Consider the following 14,865-nt stretch of genomic DNA (forward strand, 5'->3'; position numbering starts at 1 on the left):
ATTCTTCATGACTGCATGAATAATGGATAGCTGTTGTTAGCATCTCTCTCTCTCTGTCTGTCTGTCTCTCTCTCTGTGTGTCTCTGTCTCTCTTGCTCGTTCATTCTCTCTCTCTCTCTTTCTCTCTCTCTCTCTGTTTTTCTCTCTGTTTCTCTGTCTCTCTCTGTATCTGTCTCTTCTGTCTCTCTCTCTCTCTTTCTCGATGTTTTTTTCTCTCTCTCTTTGTTTCTCTCTCTCGCAGTCTCTCTCTCTCTCTCAGTCTCTCGCTCTCTCAGTCTCTCTCTCTCTCAGTCTCTCTCTCTCGCAGTATCTCTCTCTCTCTGTCTCTCTCTCTCTCAGTCTCTCTCTCTCTCTCTCTCAGTCTCTCTCTATCTCTCTCACAGTCTCTCTCTCAGTCTCTCTCTCTCTCAGTCTCACTCTCTCTCTCTCTCTCTCTCTCAGTCTCTCTCTAACTCTCTCTCTCTCTGTCTCTCTCTCTCTCTCTCTCTCTCTCTCTCTCTCTCTCTCTCTCTCTCTCTCTCTCTGTCTCTCTCTCTCTATCTCTCTCTCTCTCAGTCTCTCTCTCTATCTCTCTCTCTCTGTCTCTCTCTCTCTCTCTCTCTCTCTCTCTCTCTCTCTCTGATGAGGTTGATGAATGAGCAGAGCGCTTCTTCTGCTGCCAGGCCGGCGCGAGCTTTGTGACATCACAGCTCCCAATGTGCATCCTTTCACGGAAAGGGCATCGCGAGCAGCGCGGCGCTGAAACAGGGCAGGCTGGGCTGGACGCTGCCTTCAGCAGCTCAGTCTATCTGTGTGTGATTTACTGAGAGGAGCTGCAGCTGCTTGAGCAGGGTGAGCGGACGCTGTTGTTTTTGTGATGGTGCAGATGCCCAGCTGATCTTTATTATTATCATTATCATCATCATTATCATTATTATTATCAGAGAGAAACAGAGCTCGACGTAAGCTCTCGTTTTCTGTAAATATGCTCTTACAGGCTCTCTGTGCTGGACTGTGCTTTGGGCCTTAGCCTGCGTGTTTGACTTCAAATTGGATTTTTTCCGTTCCACCTTAAATGGTGCAGCAGTAACATTCTGGCGCCTGAGGTGTTGTGTAGTATTTGGCGTCGCTTCCAATTTAAAAGGTGCAGCATTTACATTCTGGCGCCTGAGGTGTTGTGTTGTATTTACCGTCCGTTCCACCTTAAATGGTGCAGCAGTTACATTCTGGTACGTAAAGTGTTGTGTCGTATTTGGCTTCCGTTTCATCTTAAACGGTGCAGCAGTAGACCCAGTCCTGAGGTGTTGTATCATATTTTAATTTCTTTCCACCTTAAATGATGCAGCACTTACGTTCTGGCGCCTGCCTTCTGTTCCACCTTAAATGGTGCAGCAGTTACGTTCTGGCGCCTGACTTCTGTTCCACCTTAAGTGGTGCAGCAGTTACAGTAACCGCTGCACTATTTAAGGTGGAGCGGAAAAATTCGAACTTCAGGCTCGTGCGTATGTGTTGCAGTGGCGCTGGGCGTTTCGTTCTCGTGCCGCATTCGCTGCAGGAGCCTAAGTGAGGGACGTAAAAGGCACAGCTTTGTATTATGACTATTATTTGTATGATTTTCTTAACGTAGCGTTTTCCTCGTTTATCTGTTTATTAGCCTGTAATAAAGAGTAAACAGAACCGCACCTGCGTGGTTATTTATGACCGCGGTGCAAACATCTCTATTACCTCAGCACTGTGACTGATATTTCCGATATTAACAGGTAATATTAATATTACTTTTGGAAACCTGGACCACTCCAGCATCTTCCTCCAAACAGATTTGGAGGTGCGTGTGAAATGTCAAGAGTGCCGATTTATGGTCTGTAGCGGTATACCGTGACATTGCTTTTCAGTTTTTAGCGATGTTTCTTTAAAAAATATTTGAGACATGTTGAGAATTACTGCTCTGTAATGTCTTCCGTGTTTCTTAAACACAAGAGGGCGCTCTTGAGTCCAAAACGAATGGGTTAATACAGAGCATTTGAGCAACGTCATAGTTTGCAACGTCAAGTGCTGAAATATTTTTAACCTAAAGCAATATATGAATTTCCTGGACACATATTAGCATAAAACATTTTAACGCCGCTGTCATATTTTAACATGCTTTTGAACTCGAGTTGCAGAAAACATTTGAAACGTTGCCTTGTTCATGACGTCAGTAGCAGTAATGTTAACCATTCAGCACTCAGTAGCAGTAAAGCTAACCATTAAGCGCTCAGTATCAGTAATGCCAACCAATTAGTGCCCAGTAGCAGTAATGGTAAACAATCAGTGCTCTTTAGCAGACATGCTAACCAATCAGCACTCAGTAGCTGTATTGCTAACCAGTAGGCACTCAGTAGCAGTAATGCTAATGAATCTGACTCAACAGCAGTAATGCTAACCAGTCAGCACTCAGTAGCAGTAATGCTAACCAATCAGCACTCAGTAGCAGTAATGCTAACGCATCTGACTCAACAGCAGTAATGCTAACCAGTCAGCACTCAGTAGCAGTAATGCTAACCAATCAGCACTCAGTACTAATAATGCTAACCGTTCTGCGCTGTACTCCAATTTTCATTTATAGCGTTTAGCTCAATTCACACCCATTCATTCATCTCTGGCATTTTGCAGTCATGTTCTTGGTATAACAGGGGAAACAGGAAGAGACCAGACTCCTCATAAACTGACTCTGATGTTGAGCGTCATATAAAATGCAAGTCCATAAAATAGCAAAGCACCAGTCGTAGAGCCTAAACCCGAAATAAATCAACTAGATAAAAACTATCTGGTTAGAAAACAAATCCGAGTCTGATGCTGTATGTGGAAAGAGGCCCAGACCCACTTTCTGGATGGGGTTGGGATGGAACGGAATAGAAGTTTCAGGAATAACCGCTATGTATTTAGCTGCGTTTAGAATACAGTCACTTTGAACAATTTTAGGAAAATACTTTTAGAAAACTTTAGTTAAGAAAATAACAGTACTATGCTTCAACATTTGACTAGTTGGATATTTGTTTGTTGGGTAGTTTTTAACTTTGGGATTCAGATATTTACGTTTTTGGGGTTTTTTTGACTAAATTTGGCCTATCAGTAAAGATGAACTGCAAAATACTGTAACATTTGGTGTTCTTGGGCGAAACGTTATGGTCTGTAATGTATATTTATTTTTCATTTACTGACCACAGCACCAAACATGACAAGAAGAAACCTGTCCAGTGCTAACAGCTAAAAACACAGCCTTCTGCTCTACTCCAGGAAACCCACCACTGCACCCATATTTATGCTCTTCAAAGTAAAGGTCCTTATGAAAAAAGAACCTAAAACAGCCCAACAAACATTTTTTCTCTTTAAAGAACTGAACTGCTTACAGTGTAGTTCAGTGATGCCATAGTACACTCTGCCAGCACATTCCTGTGCAATATTTACTTTTTAATATTTTACTTTTTAAATTTCTATTTTTGTTTTAAATTATTAAAGTGTTTATTTTACATAAATGGCTGCAACTGTAATAACTGCAATTTCCCTCTGGGATCAATAAAGTACTCTAACTCTGATTCTGATGAAGTGCTGGATAATCCGTGCATGCACTGTGTTGTTACCCTCCAGCCTGCTGCTACAAGAGGGCTGGTAGACAGGGTGAAACCGTGCTGTGAGTGCTGTAGAATGCATTTTATATATATATATATATATATATATATATATATATAATGCATTCTACAGCACTCACAGCACGGTTTCACCCTGTCTACCAGCCCTTATTATATTATATATAATAATTTTTTTTATTTTGTGTGCTTTCCTCATGATATCCAGTTGGTGTGTTTAATGAGGCAGTGTGCTGAAGTCTGCTGTGTTTTGGCCCTCGACAGTTACCTGTTTTGTCATTTACTTGCAGCTTCAGATTGTTTTTAAAATCCAGAGAAAATAAATAAGCTGTATGTTTTCTTTCTGTAAATAAGTTTTCTATGTGTTTCCAAAACTGTGCAAGATTCCCACTGATCAAAGACCAAAAATGAAAACCAGAAACTGCATTTTACTAAAGGCAAATGAATAGGTAACCTCTGAAATGTATGTCGCTGTTGCATGTAGCCAACAAGTTTATAGCTTTGGACCTGTTCATAGGGAAATTCTGATTTCTTAAATATTTCTACTTAATTGAGTGTGTAAGATGTAAACAGAGTGATTCGAGTGGTTAATGTGAAATGGTTTAGATTTCTTTACAGTGGTGGTGATAGAAACCATGGGTCACCATGACTACAACACATACAGACATTTACTATCCAAAATCACCAGTGAACCTGCACGTGTCTTCTGAGTTTTATATGGAATATTGATGATGGGAAAATAGAGGAGAATCATAAATAATTTTTCTTTGGGGACTATTTGGTCACGACACTGCATATATCCCTCCACTATGAATGGATTTAAGGCCAAAATCTTCTTAAAACTATCTTAAAACATTGTCTGAGACATCAGGCAGTGTATTCAAAACCATTACATGTAATCATTTTCTGTGAGGGAGCTTTTAGAGGTCTATGTCTGGTTCCTGTCACCACCACTGTGAACAATTCATAGCAAAGCTGTGGTAAGAAATGTTCATGTGTGCGGGTTGAAGGTGTTGGTTGCATGTGATTAGAATCAGCAGGTTGTGATCTGCTTCTTTGATGGGTTTAAAGGGGATGGAGGATGTGCTGTGCTGAGAATTCTTTGCTTATCCTCTCACTCAGCCGATAAGTTTTCAGTGTACATGTTTAAACTGTAGGTAAATGGCACAACCCACCGCTCAGCAATGTAAACATGTTCATGCTTTTTTTTAAAATGAAAAACAAAACAAACTGTGAATCTGACTCATGGCCTCGACTGGCGCCCGCACCGTCATGGGTCCAGCAGAGCATGAAGATGGTATCGCCAATTCAGAACGGATGTCTTTACTGTGTCTAGAATCGAGCACTGCAGACTTTGCACTCTGCTGTAGCTCCTCAAATGCTCTACATGTGTGTCTTTTGATGCTGATTCTGATGCAGATAGCAGTATGTACACACCAATTTTGACAAATTCTGAGAAATGTGTCATTTATTCCTGTAACGTCACAAATGATGAGTAAAATGCAGATATTTTAATGCAGTAACTCAGTGTCACATAAACATTCTGCTCTTCTTGAGTTCAGTAAATACATCATCAGATGACAGTTTGAAATATCAGTCAAATTTAAACATCTGTCTGATGTACAGCACTAGACAGCGATGTCTAGTTTTCCATACACTATATTTCCAAAAGTATTCAGTCGTCTGCTTTCACACATATATGAACGTTAGTGATATCCCATTCTTAATCCATAGGGTTTTAATATGATGTTGGCCCACCCTTTGCAGCTATAGCAGCTTCAACTCTTCTGGGAAGGCTTTCCACAAGATTTAGGAGTGTGTTTATGGGAATTTTTGACCATTCTTTCAGAAGCGCATTTGCGAGGTTAGACACTGATGTTGGACGGCCTGGCTCACAGTCTCTGTTCTGATTCATCCCAGAAGTGTTCTGTTGGGTTGAGTCAAGTTCTTGCGTACCAAACTCGCTCATCCATGTCTTTATGCCTTGCTTTGTGCGCTGGTGCACAGTCATGTTGGAACAGAAAGGGGTCATCCCCAAACTGTTTCCACAAAGTTGGGAGCATGAAATTGTCCAAAATCTCTTGGTCTGCTGAAGCATTAAGAGTTCCTTTCACTGGAACTAAGGGGCTGAGCCCAACTCCTGAAAAACAACCCCACACCATAATCCCCCCTCCACCAAACTTTACACTTGGCACAATGCAGTCAGACAAGTACCGTTTTGCTGGCAACCACCAAACCCAGACTTGTCTATCGGATTGCCAGACGGAGAAGCGTGATCCATCACTCCAGAGAACACGTCTGCACTGCTCTAGAGTCCAGTGGCAGCGCTTTACACCACTGCATTCGGCGCTTTGCATCGTGCTTGGTGATGTAAGGCTTGGATGCAGCTGCTCGGCCATGGAAACCCACTACATGATGCTCGCTACACACTGTTCTTGAGCTAATCTGAAGGCCACATGAAGTTTGGAGGTCTTTAGCAATTGACTCTGCACCTCTGTGCACTATGTGCCTCAGCTTCTGCTTGCGCCGCTCTGTCATTGTACGTGGCCTACCACTTTGTGGCTGAGTTGCTGTCATTCCCAATCGCTTCCACCTTGTTGTAATACCCCTGACAGTTGACTGTGGAATATTTAGTGGCAAGGAAATTTCACGACTGGACTGGTTGCACAGGTGGCATCCTATCACGGTACCGTGCTGGAATTCACTGAACTCCTGGGTTCCTAAATATGCCTAAGTGCTTGGTTTTATACACCTGTGGCCATGGAAGTGATTGGAACCCCTGAATACAATGATATGGATGTGTGAGTCAATATTTTTTTTCATAGTGTATGTGCCAATGTCAACATTGGTGTCTATAAATGGGGAATGGGTGAAAACAATTCGCCCTTTAGGAACAGTGTCCATTTACTATAAATCTAAATCATATCACTGCGCAAGTTTATCAGGATCATGATGTTTTAACCTGCACACAGTTAAGTAAATAAACTAGGACTTCAGACGGTTCTTTTACTTTAGCATAAAAAAGAAAAGCTGTAAAAGCAGCAAGTAAGAACACCCTCCCCTTAGCTGGGGTAAGACCCTCTCCTACCTGGGGTGAGACTCTCCCCTACCTGGGGTAAGAACACCCTCAATTTGGCTGGGGTAAGACCCTCCCCTACCTGGGTAAGAGCACCCTTAGCCAGAGTAAGACTCCGTCTCACCTGGGGCATTCTCCCATCAGCCATGGAAAACCCCCTCACATCTGGGTTAAAAACACCTTCCCCTTAACTTGGATAAGACCACCCACTATCTGTGGTAATAACAGCTTCCCCTTAGCTGGGGGTAAGGCCACCCACTACCTGTGGTAAGACAACCCACTACCTGGTTTAAGAACACCTTCCCCTTAGCTAGGTTAAGACTCCCTCTCACCTAGAGTAAGAACACTGTCCACTATCCTGGGAGTAAGAACACCTTCCCCTTAGCCAGGGTAAGACCCACTCTCACCTGGGGTAAGAACACCTTCCCCTTAGCTGGGTAAGGTCAGCCGCTACCTGGGGTAAAACATCTTCCCCTTAGCTGCGGTAAGACCACCACTTACCTTGGGTAAGATCACCTTCCCCTTAGCCAGGGTAAGACCCCCTCTCACCTGGGGTAAGAACACTGTCCCCTTACTTTGATTAAGAACCTCCCCTTAACTGGGGTAAGAACATCCTACACCCATCTGGGGAAGGATCCCTTTTACCTGGGGTAAGATGCCCCTCACCTGAGGTAAGATGCCTCTTAATAAATCCATTAACCTTTATTTAAACTGGGTGACCTTTATGATCCTTGATCAATAAATAAAGAAAATATATAAGACATACATATACACTCACCAGCACTTTATTGGATACACCTTGCTAGTAAAAGGTTGGACCCCCTTTTGCCTTCAGAACTGCCTTAATTTGTGGCATGCTTTCAACAAGGTGTTGGAAACATTCCTCAGAGATTTTGGTCTGTATTGACACGATAGCATCACGCAGTTGCTGCAGATTTGTCAGCTGCACATCTATGATGCAAATCTCCCGTTCCACCACATCCCAAAGGTGCTCTATTGGATTGAGATCTGGTGACTGCGGAGGCCATTGGAGTACAGTGAACTCATCGTCATGTTCAAGAAACCAGTTTGAGATGATATGAGCTTTGTGAAATGGTGCATTATCCTGCTGGAAGTAGCCATCAGAAGATGGGTACACTGTGGTCATAAAGGGATGGACATGGTCAGCAGCAATACTCAGGTAGGCTGCGGCATTTAAACAATCCTCAGTTGGTACTAAGGGGCCCAAAGTGTGCCAAGAAAATATCCCCCCACACCATTACACCACCACGACCAGCCTGAACTGTTGATACAACGCAGGATGAATCCATGCTTTCATGTTGTTTACGCAACTGTGCAAATTGTAGTCTCAGTTTTCTGTTCTTAGCTGACAGGAATGGCACCTGGTGTGGTCTTCTGCAGATGTAGCCCATCTTCTTCAAGGTTCAACGTGTTGTGCATTCAGAGATGGTATTCTGCATTCCTTGGCTGTAACAAGTGGTTATTTGAGTTACTGTTACCTTTCTATCATCTCAAACCAGTCTGCCCATTCTCCTGTGACCTCTCACATCAACAAGGCATTTTCGTCCACACAACTGCCGCTCACTGGATATTTTCTCTTTTTCTGACCATTCTCTGTAAACCCTAGAGATGGTTATGTGTGAAAATCCCAGTAGATCAGCAGTTTCTGAAATACTCAGACCAGCCCGTCTGGCACCAACAACCACGCCACGCTCAAAGTCACTTAAATCACCTTTCTTCCCCATTCTGATGCTCGGCTTGCACTTCAGCAAGTTGTCTTTACCACCTCTACATGCCTAAATGCATTAATTTGCGGCCATGTGATTGGCTGATTAGCTAATTGTGTTAACAAGCAATTGAACATTGTACCTAATAAAGTGGCCAGTGAGTGTGTGTGTGTGTGTGTGTGTGTGTGTGTGTGTGTGTATATGGATATATATATATATATATATATATATATATATATATATATATATATATATATATATATAATTAATGCTGCAGAAAGGTTGAATAAAAATGAGGACACCTTATGACAGATAGTAAAATGATAAACAGATATGTCAAATAAATTCCCCAAATAAAAATGATTATAAAAACAACAATAAAAATAACACATTCAATCAAGGTAAAATAAAATGAACTAGAGCTAAATAAATGAAAATAAACAGCAAGGTGAGTGGAGGTGGGTCGGGGTTAAAAGTTTAAAGTGGTGGAGTGACAGAGAGTTTTAGAGATTCCTGTAATAAATTCCAGCTGACTGGTGCTGCAGCTAAAAACAGATTTTCCCAGTTCAGTAAAAGCTCTCGGCATCTGACTCACCCCACCTGGGGTAAGAACCCCCACGCCCCATTGAATAAATCTCAGGAATGCAGTGATCCAGGTGAAATTTTAGAATTAGATCACAGAGCGTCAGTAAATGTGTCGAGAAATGATTCGGCCTCATTGTTTGATTGTTTATCCCCCCCAAGGTACCCTACATCCATATGCATGTTCGAAGTGGGCAATAAGTGATTATTTTGTTATTGTGATACACTGCATTTCTAGATATACTGTGGATATTGTTAGTGCATGTCTTATTACACAGAGAGCAGAATTAGTCCTGTGTGTGAAATATTGAAAAATAATCATTGTGTTTATCGTTTTTGTTAATATTTTTAAATATGTGACACTACTAGCGTACTTTGCGAGTGATATGAATGCAATATCACTGTGCATCACTACGTTTTACTCGCTCTGTTGCCCTTTTTTTTCCAAATTGGTTCTTACATAAGGCATGTGAAGGGGTGCTGGGGGGCAGGGCTGAAAGGAGCTATTTATAGACTGTGTGTGTGTTATATGGAGTCTGACTGTATGGATGCTGTAGCTCTCAGACAGGCTCGGTCTCCAGTGAGAAATGTCACGCCCTCCTGTCTGTTCTGATTCATTTGACAGGATTGTTTCTCACCCCAGTGGGTTTTGGTTTAACCAAAGACGGTCTTCTTCTTATTATAAAACAGATCGTATGCTCAAATATTAGTGCCCTTGTTTGTGTCACATTCAAATTAGGACTTGACCAAAATATTAGGGCTAAAAGATTAATTGCTTTTATATCAACATTCAATTTTTCAAATTGCAATTTTTATTATAATCTTACCGTCTATTATCAACAACATTGATGTGCAAGTTTTATATGCAAATATTGATATGCAAGTTTTAAGTAGGGAAATTTTACTATAACATGGAGCTGCTGTGACATCCCAAACACAAATAACTGACAGGCTGGCGTACTGTGTTCAGGGTTCAAGTCTCAAGCCAGAATAAATACACGCTGGTCCTCTTAGCCAAAAACAAAAGGCCCATATCTCAATATACATCTCAATTATAAATATCTGCATTTTAAATTGTAATTGGAATATTAGTAAATTGACCTGTCCAGGGTATATCCTGCCTTCCGCCCGATGACTGCTGGGATAGGCTCCAGCACCCCCCGCGACTCTGATGGAGAAGCGGCTTAGAAAATGGATGGATGGATGGATGGATGGATGGATATTAGTAAATTGGTCAAATTGCAACATTTTGTCAAAATCATTCAGCCCTACCAATATAGCAATCAGCTGATAATATTGTCCAATATTATTGGTTATCAGAGTTTTTAGCTGCTTGAAAAGGTACCAGGACCATAATGGTGAGTCTACTATACTATGCTAGCTGACAAGCTGGACCAGAAGAGAATGACTGTTCTGCTGAATATTGATATTTATACTAAATGGATAGCATTTAAATGCATGAAAAATGTATCATACTTGATTAAATATCAGAATTTTATTACTTTTTCTGTGCCCCATACTTACTAACTAGCCCAGCTAGTAAACATGTGGCTCCAGATACTCATGCAGCTCTTTTACTGTCCTCTTGTGGCTCCACAGAATTAGATTGAGGTGAAAAATAAAATATTCCTCCTTTGCAGTAAAATTAAGCTCTGCTGATCGTTCCACAGTTTAACAATAAATGGTCTTTGTTTAACGCTGGAGTTAATGTAGAACTGCTAATTCAGCCTATAACCCTGAAGCAGACTACTGGCAACGCAGACAATAATCTCTCCTAGCTAGTTGCTAATGAAAAGCAAAGAGAATGATTAAAGACAAATATTGATCCTTTGGAAACTAATGGACATGTTTGCATTTATAATCACTCCAGGTGGACAACTGACAAACACTAGTCGTGTGGCTGAAGTCATCATCATTTGAATTTCCAGAAATGCAAATGAAAATCATTGTATTCTGTATTTATTTATATTTTACACAGCATCCCAAATTATTTCGAATTGGGGTTGTATCACGATAATAATGGCTTTGTTGCCCAGCCCTATAATCAGAGTGATTTAGTTTGGTTTGGTGTGAATTGGTTCAGATTTCTTTACAGTGGTGGTGATAGGAACCAGGGGTCATCAAGACTACAACACAAGTATAGACATTTTGTTTACTATCCAAAACTACCAGTGAACCTATATGTGTCTTCTGAGTTTTATATGGAATGATGATGGAAAAATAGTGGAAGATCTGAAATAATAAGTTTATATAAATAATAAGTTTTCTTTCTCATAACACCCTGCATGGATCACTCCATTTTTAATAAAATAAATATACATTTTAGACCAAAATCTTCTATATAAAAAAAGAAAAAATGTTAAAAATAATTGGAAATTCAAGTTTTCTTTGCCTTGAGACGTCCTACATGTATCCCTCCCACCATGATGTTTTATGTAATAAAATGTGCTTTAGACCAAAACCTTCTCAAACTTATCATAAAGACGTATCAAACATCAGACACATTCTCATATCGTCCATGGCAGGTTATAAAAGAGGGATGTCCTTCACTGGTCTGTTATGAGGAGTGAAGGGAGGCAGATGGTGAATGAAGCGATATTTCAGCCTCTGAAGGTGTTTAGACTGAAAGAAATGTTCAGTGGTGAACACCCTCATGATGGTGAGACTAGCTGTTGTTTTTGCTGTTTGATGGAGCAGATACGTTTCTGGCAGCTCTGCTGCAGTTAGTGAAGAACCGCAGTGATGACCTGCTTTCAGATTAAGCTCCTTTGATATCTCTGTCTCTGTGTGAGTCGTTCTGCATCTGTTATCTGTGGAGCTTTAACGTTTGACTTTCTGACTTTGAATTCAGTTTCTTTTGAAATTCAGCTGCTTCCTGTTTAATTTGGTATAGTTTCGTTTTTTATTTTCATCTTTGCTTTGGGAATCATCACTGTCAGAAATGCACCATGTTCTTAAAAAATTATTCCAGGGTTCTTTAATAAAGAGAGCAGTTTTACAGAGAACCATTAAAAATTTGCATGCTTAAATGGTTCTTTGCATGGTGAAATGGTTCCTCAGATTGATGGAGAATGTGTTGTATATGGTTCTCTATAGAATGTTTTTGAAAATTGTTCGATATAGACCCAAAAGTGGTTCTGCTGTTACAATGCCAAGCTTGTAACAGTAGAAGAACCATTTTTAGTGCTATATAGAAACATATATAACATCATGTATGGATCATGATATATGGTTCTACACTCTTAAAAAAGATGTTTTTAGTAAAGCCAGTGGTCCTATTTAGAACCGGGAGTTCTATATAGTGCCATTTACATGCTTAAATCGTTATTTGCAGGGTGAAATAGTTCTTCAGGTTGATGGAGATGTGCTGTGATGCTATATAGGAACCTCTCCAAACAGGTTCTATTTAGAAACATATACAATCTGAAGAACCCTTTCATGATGTAAACAACCCTTTAAACAAGCAAAGGGTTCTTTATGTGTTCATGGTTCTATGTAGAACCATTTTCTTTAATAAAGAATCCTTGAAGAAGTGTTTCTTTTTAAAGTAGTGCTGCCCATATCATCATCATGAAGCTCTTGACAAGCGAACGTTATTACCACCAACACAAGAAACACATTCAGCAGCGAAGAAAAGAGAGACAAAAATAGGAGCAAAATGAGAGTTAAAGAGGTAGCATTGACGCTACTCTTCACACTTGGCTAGTAAATAGATGAACTTTAATGCTAAACTCGCAACATTTCTTCTAGACTGGTAAGGAGGAAGAGGAGGGACTGTGCACTTCCTTGTTTCTTGCAGTGGGGTGGACACTACAACTTTTATGTCGCCTGTTTGTTTGAAGTGCAAAGTATAAATTCAACAGGTTGCAGCATCTCACATTCTGCTCCTTTAAATGATCTGGTCAGTTAAATTTTGTGGGAAAATGTTGGGAACACCTGGTATAGACAGCTGAACCACTCAGGAGCTCTCAAAATAAAAAATCAATTCACAAACTAATAAAAAATGTCCCTCTTCCTGACGTTACAGTGAGAAAACAACAGTAGTAAGAACCCGGCAGATGATGAGAGGAGCAAAGGCAAGCCTCCTGCCTTTAATCCAAACATCAGTGTCTGTGGAAACGCAGTGTGTATATATTTGTGCTTATTTGTGTGTCTGAAACTGCCTCTCTGCTATTCTGTAGGAAGGAAGTCAGCCAATATTTATACTATCTAAACAAAAACACGCAGCACCCCTCAGCAGCACTCTGATCTAAAATCAATAACTTCAATAAGAGCAACACTTACGCATTCCTAACTCTTCAGGTTCAGATTCGACACTAGCGCAGAACTATAGAAATTCACTATAAACTGTGCAATTAAAAATTAAGGTTTATATTTCTTTAAAAATAATAAAACACATAATGTTAAGCTTTAAACCCTTCAATTGGCAGGGCCAAAATTTTTTTTACACACTTCAGTAATCTAAGAATAGATCAACCAGTTTGCACTGAAGTCCCTGTACTTACTGGATAGCAAGCCTTAGAGTGTAATTAGCCTGTGCAATATGCTCCTGTATTAATTAATGAAGCCTTTCACACTGGCCACGTGTCTCAACAAATATGCTTTGGAGCTATGTCTGAGGCATGCCACGTGACATGCTAGTAGTTTCTGTGCAGAAACAGTGCATAGAATGCAGTGTCTATGTTATATTTACAAACTAGTCTAATAAACAACTGAACAAATCTAGTTTTAACTCCTTGACAAGTTGACTGGAATCCCTTGAGTAGGTTAATGTTGTGAACACAGTTATCTTCTCCTTTTCATAAAGAGCTGCATCATCCAGTAAGAAAGCCAGCAACAGTCATGGCAGCTAGTCAAGATTTTATTGTTGATCTCTTTATGTTAAAGTTTATATGAGTTATAAACAGATAATATAGACATATTACGTGAAAACACAACACATACAGCAACCGATCTTGCTTCACATAGTGTTCCTGCTGAAATCGGTGGTCTGTTTGCTTCCAGCCAACTCTGGTGGGTCCGCTGCGTGTGTGGAAGCTATGTTCAGAGCCGGTTTATGAGGAGCCTTGCCACTTCCTACTTCCCCTGTTATATCAAGAACAGGACTGCAAAAGAGCAGAGGGTTTCTGCAAGTTGAGTCCTTAATGAATGGGAGTAAATTGCTCTCAATGACTAAAAACAAAAAAAGTTAAAGTAGTTTCTAATTACTTGCCCAGATCTTTACTTTAAATTTAGAAAGTGTAAGGATGTATTTCATCAAAAACTTAAGAAAACATAACTATATATTTCCTTTTTATCTACAGCAAGCAGGTTTTGGGCAGCAGAAGGCAGACATTACTGCTACTGAGGGCTGATTGGTTGGTGAGTGGATCAGCTCATTGGCTGTTCACATTTACAGATGGCATAGACGTTCATAAGGTGCTGTTTTAAAGTCCTATAACTCAAGTTTGAAAGCTCTTAAAAATATAACAGTGGTGTTAAATATTTTATGGTATTCACTGTTCAGGAAATTAATGTATTCTTTTACAATATAAATATTTAAGCATTTATAAACTCAGATTTTGCTGAAATGCTCCATAATATGCCATTCTTTTTGGACTCGCTCGGTAGCGTCCTCTAGTGTTTGAGAAACCTGGAAGACATTATAGAGTGGTAATTCTCTTCTCTACAAGTTCTTTGCTATCCATATCTGGCATTACGTTTTGGGCTGCGTGATTGGTTCATTTGTGATGTGACTGCTTTGACTTACAGTGTCACTTTCCTTTTCAAGTGCTGTGGGAGAGGACTGCTGTGGACAGAAAACGCAGCTTGAGTGTTTGTATCCAAGGAAAATAATAAAAAGCAGAAAACGGACGAAGCTGTAGCGACATCACAA

The 14,865-nt window shown here is 40.3% G+C and overlaps 1 protein-coding gene across 4 annotated transcripts in view; it reads left to right on the forward strand.

The window, feature by feature from the left end:
* The first annotated feature begins 677 nt into the window (after window positions 1–677).
* Window positions 678–14,865, forward strand: part of LOC108424637 (nck-associated protein 5-like) — a 137,453-nt gene continuing 123,265 nt past the window's right edge. For all 4 annotated transcript variants that reach the window (XM_017692789.2, XM_017692787.2, XM_037532378.1 and 1 more), the window contains exon 1: window positions 678–831. The gene's annotated coding sequence lies outside the window, so the exon portion shown is untranslated. The remainder of the gene's footprint in view (window positions 832–14,865) is intronic.

The sequence above is a fragment of the Pygocentrus nattereri genome, chromosome 21, assembly GCF_015220715.1.
Source record: "Pygocentrus nattereri isolate fPygNat1 chromosome 21, fPygNat1.pri, whole genome shotgun sequence".
Taxonomy (NCBI): domain Eukaryota; kingdom Metazoa; phylum Chordata; class Actinopteri; order Characiformes; family Serrasalmidae; genus Pygocentrus; species Pygocentrus nattereri.